Consider the following 6,198-nt stretch of genomic DNA (forward strand, 5'->3'; position numbering starts at 1 on the left):
TCTGTCTGCCTATTGGCAGCTATCTACGTCACAAAAAAGAACATTTTATGGTAAAAATAATGCATGTTCACTTTAGAAACCTAGAATACAGTGAAGCATAAAGCAGCAGATAAAATCATCATCCATCCCAGCATGAAGAGATAAGCACCGCTGACATGGGTAGGCTTTCATTCTTGTAGCTTAAAGAGAACTTCGCTTGTGTTATTGGGAAACAATGTTTGGAGGAACAAAGTAATAGAAGTGACTGAGCACTCATTATGTACCAGCCTCTATACTAAATGCTTTAATATGTATTAACCTATTTAATTCTCCCAACAGCCCATGAGGTAAGCTTGTGAGGTAAACAAAAGCAGGTTTCAAACTAGGCAGACTGCCTGGAGCAGGTGTTCTTACCCAACATAACGGCACAAAGGAGAAAACAGAGGCCGCTAGTATTCCTAGGACTCGGAGAACCATTTTAACACGTTACATTTCAAGAAACTGATTTTGAAATTCACCAGAAAACACATCAGTTTGTGATTTAGGGAACAGGAGTGATATTAAATACAAAGCATCAACATGGGTAACGTGTATTAGTTCTTTGCTCCAAAGTTGAACATTTTCTCACAGGCAGAATGATGCCCTAACTAACCTTTGGTCCATTCCTTTAGTCCTTAATGCATTCAATCTATTATACTGAGCAGTGACCTGGGGACAAAGTCTGGAAGAAGACTATTCCCATTTCTATATTGATCTTCTAAAGCAAAACAGGAAAGATATCTTATGGAGAATCTCCCTAAAGAAGTTTTTCTTCATTATTTTAAATAAAGTGATGCCTTCAGTACCATAAAATTCAAGACTGAGCTTGTTTGGGGAAATTCCTTAAACAGACATCCCATCAAAGTGAAGACTTATGATGGGGGGTCCATAAAACATAGAATTTGGTCAGAGCTCTGGGTTCTTTTCAGCATCTCACCTTGACTTCTTAGAAGCTATGGGATCTTCTCAGAGCCTCATTTGTAAGCTGGCTGTGATTGTATGAGCTGCTCACCACCTTATTATAAGGACTAGAATTTCGTGGGAAACGGTCAACTCCCATACAAACTGAATAACCCTTACTAGTATATATAAAAATATCAGTTTTACAATGATAACTGGGCCTAGTTCTCCATAGAAACACAACCATATTATCCCATCATTGACAGCACGTTGGTCACATGGGCCTGATAAAGGTCAATGTACTTAAGTAGGTGAGGGGACCCAAAACACCAACGTCAAAGATGACCACATGACCATATGAAGTTTAAAACCATAATACTGGCCTATTTTTCCAAGAAAATGTCCAATCTCTAGCTAACCAGGAAGGAGTACATCAGTATAATACATGAACTCAGTGTCCCCATCTGATTAAAATTAAAGGTGTCCTATTGTTGCTAGGTCAAGGCTATTCTAAATGAAAACACTAAGAATATTACATATAAGATTTGATGTGAAATAAGCACAAGTCAAGGGTCTAAAAACAAACATATTATTAAATTTAATCCCATATGAATACTGGCTTTAAAGGAAAGTCTCGACATAGAGTTGATAAAGCATCCGCATTCCCTATGCATGTATGTGCATACACAAGTGCACAGAGATAGACTATTTCCACAAAGGATTTTTCATTTATTTGCTGCAAATAAATGAATCATTTGGTCATTCCCCTCATCCCTCTGTCTTTACGGTGGGGAAAGGATTTCATGCATCATTCAAACTACTTTTTTATGCCTGAGAAAGTTCCAGCTCTCTTAGAAGCAGGCAGACTTGAGACAGAATGACAGGCCTCCTTTTTGTGGGTCTCTTAAAATGCTTGGTAGCTGACATCTACCAGCAAAATCTGTGTGTGAAGACTCTGCAGCCTGATCCTCCCTGAAGGAAAAATCCCAGTCACCAATCTCAAAAGCCTGAGCTTTGCTAACGAGCAAGGGACAATGCAATCTGCAGCCATTATGTTTTACTTGAAACCGGCTATGCAGACAACTCAAAGTACAAAGAATCAATCTCCATGCCCTGAAGACTCTTCAGGCTATTGCTCAGTGATTAATCATGGGAAAAAACCCAGTGTTCAGCTTAATTGGTTGGAAGGCAATCCATAGATATAAAAAATGCAATTCACAGCCCACTAATGAACAGCTATTCAAGAAATGCACACATTGAAAATACTATTTATATACATTATAAGGAATGTATAAAGCTGAATACTGCTTCATTCACACAAAACCTTGCTGGTCTTATTTGCTTGCTCTATTTTTTTCCGTTCCTATCTGCTGCTTCAGTAAGTGAGAGGAACCTTTAGGCAGAAGCCATTGAGGCACTCTTTAAACCCTGTGCCTATTTTTATTAAACACTCCAGGCTGAATCACACATGCTGATGCTCGCCAAGTAGTCACAGGGGAACAAGGGGGCCCCGTGTGTCTGTCGGTCAGTCTGTGTGTGTCTGTGTGTGTGTGTGTGCGCGTGTGTCTCTGTGCGCATGTGTCTCTGTGTCTCTCTGTGCGTCTCTCTGTGCGTGCGCGCGTCTCTGTGCGTGCGCGCGTCTCTGTGCGTGCGCGCGTCTCTGTGCGTGCGCGCGTCTCTGTGCGTGCGCGCGTCTCTGTGCGTCTCTGTGTGTGCGTCTCTGTCGGTCAGTCTGTGTGTGCGTCTCTGTGTCTCTGTGCGTCTCTGTGTCTCTGCGTCTCTGTCTCTGTGTGTGTCTCTCTCTGTGTCTGTGTGCGTGTGCATCTGTGCGTCTCTGTGTGTCTCTGTGTCTGTGTGTGTGTGTGTCTGTGCATGTGTGTGCCTGTCAGTCTGTGTGTCTCTGTGTGCGTGTCTGTGTCTGCGTGTGTCTCTGTGCGTGTGTGTCTGTGTCTGTGTGTGCGTGTGCGTCTGTGTGTGTCTGTGTGTCTCTCTCTCTGTGTCTGTGCCTGTCGGTCAGTCTGTGTGTGTGTGTCTCTGTGTGTCTCTGATCTGTGCATGTATGTGCCTGTCAGTGTGTCTGTGTGTCTCTGTGCGCGTGCGTCTGTGTGCGTGTCTCTGTGTGTCTGTGTCTCTCTCTGTGTGTCTGTGTCTCTCTGTGTGTTTGTGCCTGTCAGTCAGTCTGTGTGTGTGTCTGTGTGTGTGTCTGTGTCTCTGTGTGTCTGTCTCTGTGCGTCTGTGTGTGCGTCTCTGTGCGTCTCTGTGTGTGTGTGTCTGTCGGTCAGTCTGTGTGTGTGTCTCTGTGTGTCTCTGTGTGTGTGTCTCCGTGCGTCTCTGTGCGTCTCTGTGCGTCTCTGTGCGTCTCTCTGTGTGTGTCTCTCTCTGTGTCTGTGTGCGTCTGTGCGCGTGTGCGTCTGTGCGGCTCTGTGTGTCTCTGTGTGTCTGTGTGTGTGTCTGTGTGTCTCTGTGTGCGTGTCTGTGTCTGCGTGTGTCTCTGTGCGTGTGTGTCTGTGTCTGTGTGTGCGTGTGTGTCTGTCTGTGTCTGTCTGTGTGTGTGTCTGTGTGTCTGTGTCTCTGTGTGTCTGTGCCTGTCGGTCAGTCTGTGTGTGTCTCTGTGTGTCTCTGTGATCTGTGCATGTGTGTGCCTGTCAGTGTGTCTGTGTGTCTGTGTGCGTGTGCGTCTGTGTGCGTGTCTCTCTCTGTGTGCGTGTCTCTCTCTGTGTGTCTGTGTCTCTCTGTGTGTTTGTGCCTGTCGGTCAGTCTGTGTATGTGTCTGTGTGTGTCTGTGTCTCTGTGTGTCTCTGTGTCTCTGTGCATGTGTGTGCCTGTCAGTCTGTGTCTGTGTGTGTGTGCCTCTGTGTGTGTCTCTCTGTGTGTCTCTGTGTGTTTGCGTGTGTGTCTGTGTGTGCGTGTGTCTCTGTGTGCGTGCATGTGTCTCTGTGTGCGTGTCTCTGTGTGTGGGTGTCTCTGTCAATCAGTCTGTGTGTGTCTCTGTGTGTGGGTGTCTCTGTCGATCAGTCTCTCTGCGTGTCTGTGTCTTTTCAGCATTATCATTATGGAGCTTAGGGAGTGGATCAGTGATGGTTTGACCACCTGTGTAGCCAGCACATTTTGTTATATTTCAAAAGCAGTTGGAAAATTCTCCATCAAGGCTTAGAACGGTTGAGTCTCAGGTCCAGAAGGGACTCTATCAGTGAGGGTCCTGGCAGAAAAACCGCATTCCATGCCAAAGATGTACCTGGAGATCATCTAACGCAAAATGATTTATAGGGATGTGGGCAGGGTTAAGAGATCCAGAAAGGGATGAGGAAGCACCCAGGGCTCAGAGCTGTAGTCCCCCCAGCGGAAGACACAACCACTGTTGGAACCATAGTGCCGAGGCAGGGAGGGAGAGGGAAAGGACTGCCATCTTCCCTTTCTTGCACTCTCCATCGCCTGGCAGTGCCTCCCCCTGGATGACCCCCATGGGAAGCCAAAGGCAGGGATGCTGTTGAGAAGGCTCAGCTCCTGCCTGGGTAAACAGGTCAGGGTAGAGAGGGACAGAGAATGGAAGAGGCGAGGGAGAGAGCAAACAGACCAACCCAACAGACCCTTAGAGGCCTGCATGCCCAGTGGTTCTCAGACTGGTGCAGGTGACAAAGCCCACGGAGACCTGCTTATTCCTTGTAAAATACCTTCAGCGCAATCAACTTGAACTACACGTGCTAGATCCTGCTAAAAGCAGGTAAATTCAGAGATGCTTTATGCATCATTCCCTGTCCCAGAGGAGCCTGTAGCCTAAGCCAGGACAGACTGGTAAGGAGATAAGGTCATGTGGCATAGACCTGTACAAACGGATGCCTACTTGCCATCACCTATGGTAGCGTTGTTTGTAACAGCAAGAAATTAGAAATAAATTTGTCCATTGGGGATTAGTTACATAGATGGGACATCGATTCTGTTGAATCCTCTGTAGTTGTATATTTAAAACGAAGATCTCTATATAGTGCTATAGAAAGGGCATGGAGTTCTATTGTTTAAGAAACATGGAGCTGAAGGGGCACCCGGCTGGCTCAGTTGGTAGAGCATGTGACTCTATGATCATCTTCGCTTGCTGTTGGTCCATGCATTTTGACAAGTTTCAGAAGGGAGTTTCTGGAGAAAACTGGGAACAGAACATTCTATCAAACAGATTATCAGGGTCAGGGAAGACAAGGGGCAGAGCACCTTGTTCACACAGCATGCCTTTTCTGAGGGGCACGGGGGAGCCCACAGCTCCCATCCAACCCACAGCGCTTGTGCTGCCAAATCGGACCACCTGACCCTAGTGCAAACCTCCCACCCTCCACCCCGTCCACAGAGGAGTCAAGGATCCCTGCATTTAAACTTACAGCTTTAGTTTGTCACACAGTTCTTCCTCACTTGTTCTAGAAACTTGGGCAAGCACTCAGAACTCTGATTTCCACATCTATCAAATGGGGATATTGGGGCGCCTGGGTGGCTCAGTCGGTTAAGCGACTGCCTTTGGCTCGGATCATGATCCTGGAGTCCCGGGATCGAGTCCCGCATCAGGGTCCCTGCTTGGCGGGGAGTCTGCTTCTCCCTCTGACCCTCCCCCCTCTCATGTGCTCGCTCTCTCTCATTCTCTCTGTCAAATAATAAATAAAATCTTTATTAAAAAAATAATAATAAATAAAGTTTCACTGGGCGCTTGGGTGGCTCAGTCGGTTAAGTGACTGCCTTCAGCTCAGGTCATGATCCTGGAGTCCCGGGATCGAGTCCCGCATTGGGCTCCCTGTTCGGCGGGGAGTCTGCTTCTCCCTCTGACCCTAACCCCTCTCATATGCTCTCTCTCTCTCAAGTAATAAAATCTTTATTAAAAAATAAATAAAGTTTCATTGGGCGCCTGGGTGGCTCAGTCGGTTAAGCGACTGCCTTCGGCTCGGGTCATGATCCTGGAGTCCCGGGATCGAGTCCCGCATGGGGCTCCCTGCTCAGCAGGAAGTCTGCCTCTCCCTCCCCCACTCCCCCCTCTCATGCTCTATCTCATTCTCTCTCTCAAATAAATAAATAAAATCTTTAAAAAATAAAAAATAAAATAAAATAGGGATATTTATTCCTTGCCTAGCTCACTGATACACAGGTATATTACAAGAAGAAACTCAGTGTACGTGAATGGGCTTTAATAAAAATAAATCATGAAAGGAGTTTATTATTAATAGAAGTCCACTGATCACCATCCTAGACACAAAACAGACTTGTCGAGCTCATCAGCCCTGACTCAATGGGCATTCACTAACAACC

This window comes from Mirounga angustirostris, unplaced genomic scaffold, assembly GCF_029215605.1.
Source record: "Mirounga angustirostris isolate CCGP_5_RB_7025 unplaced genomic scaffold, mMirAng1.0.hap1 SCAF_12, whole genome shotgun sequence".
Taxonomy (NCBI): domain Eukaryota; kingdom Metazoa; phylum Chordata; class Mammalia; order Carnivora; family Phocidae; genus Mirounga; species Mirounga angustirostris.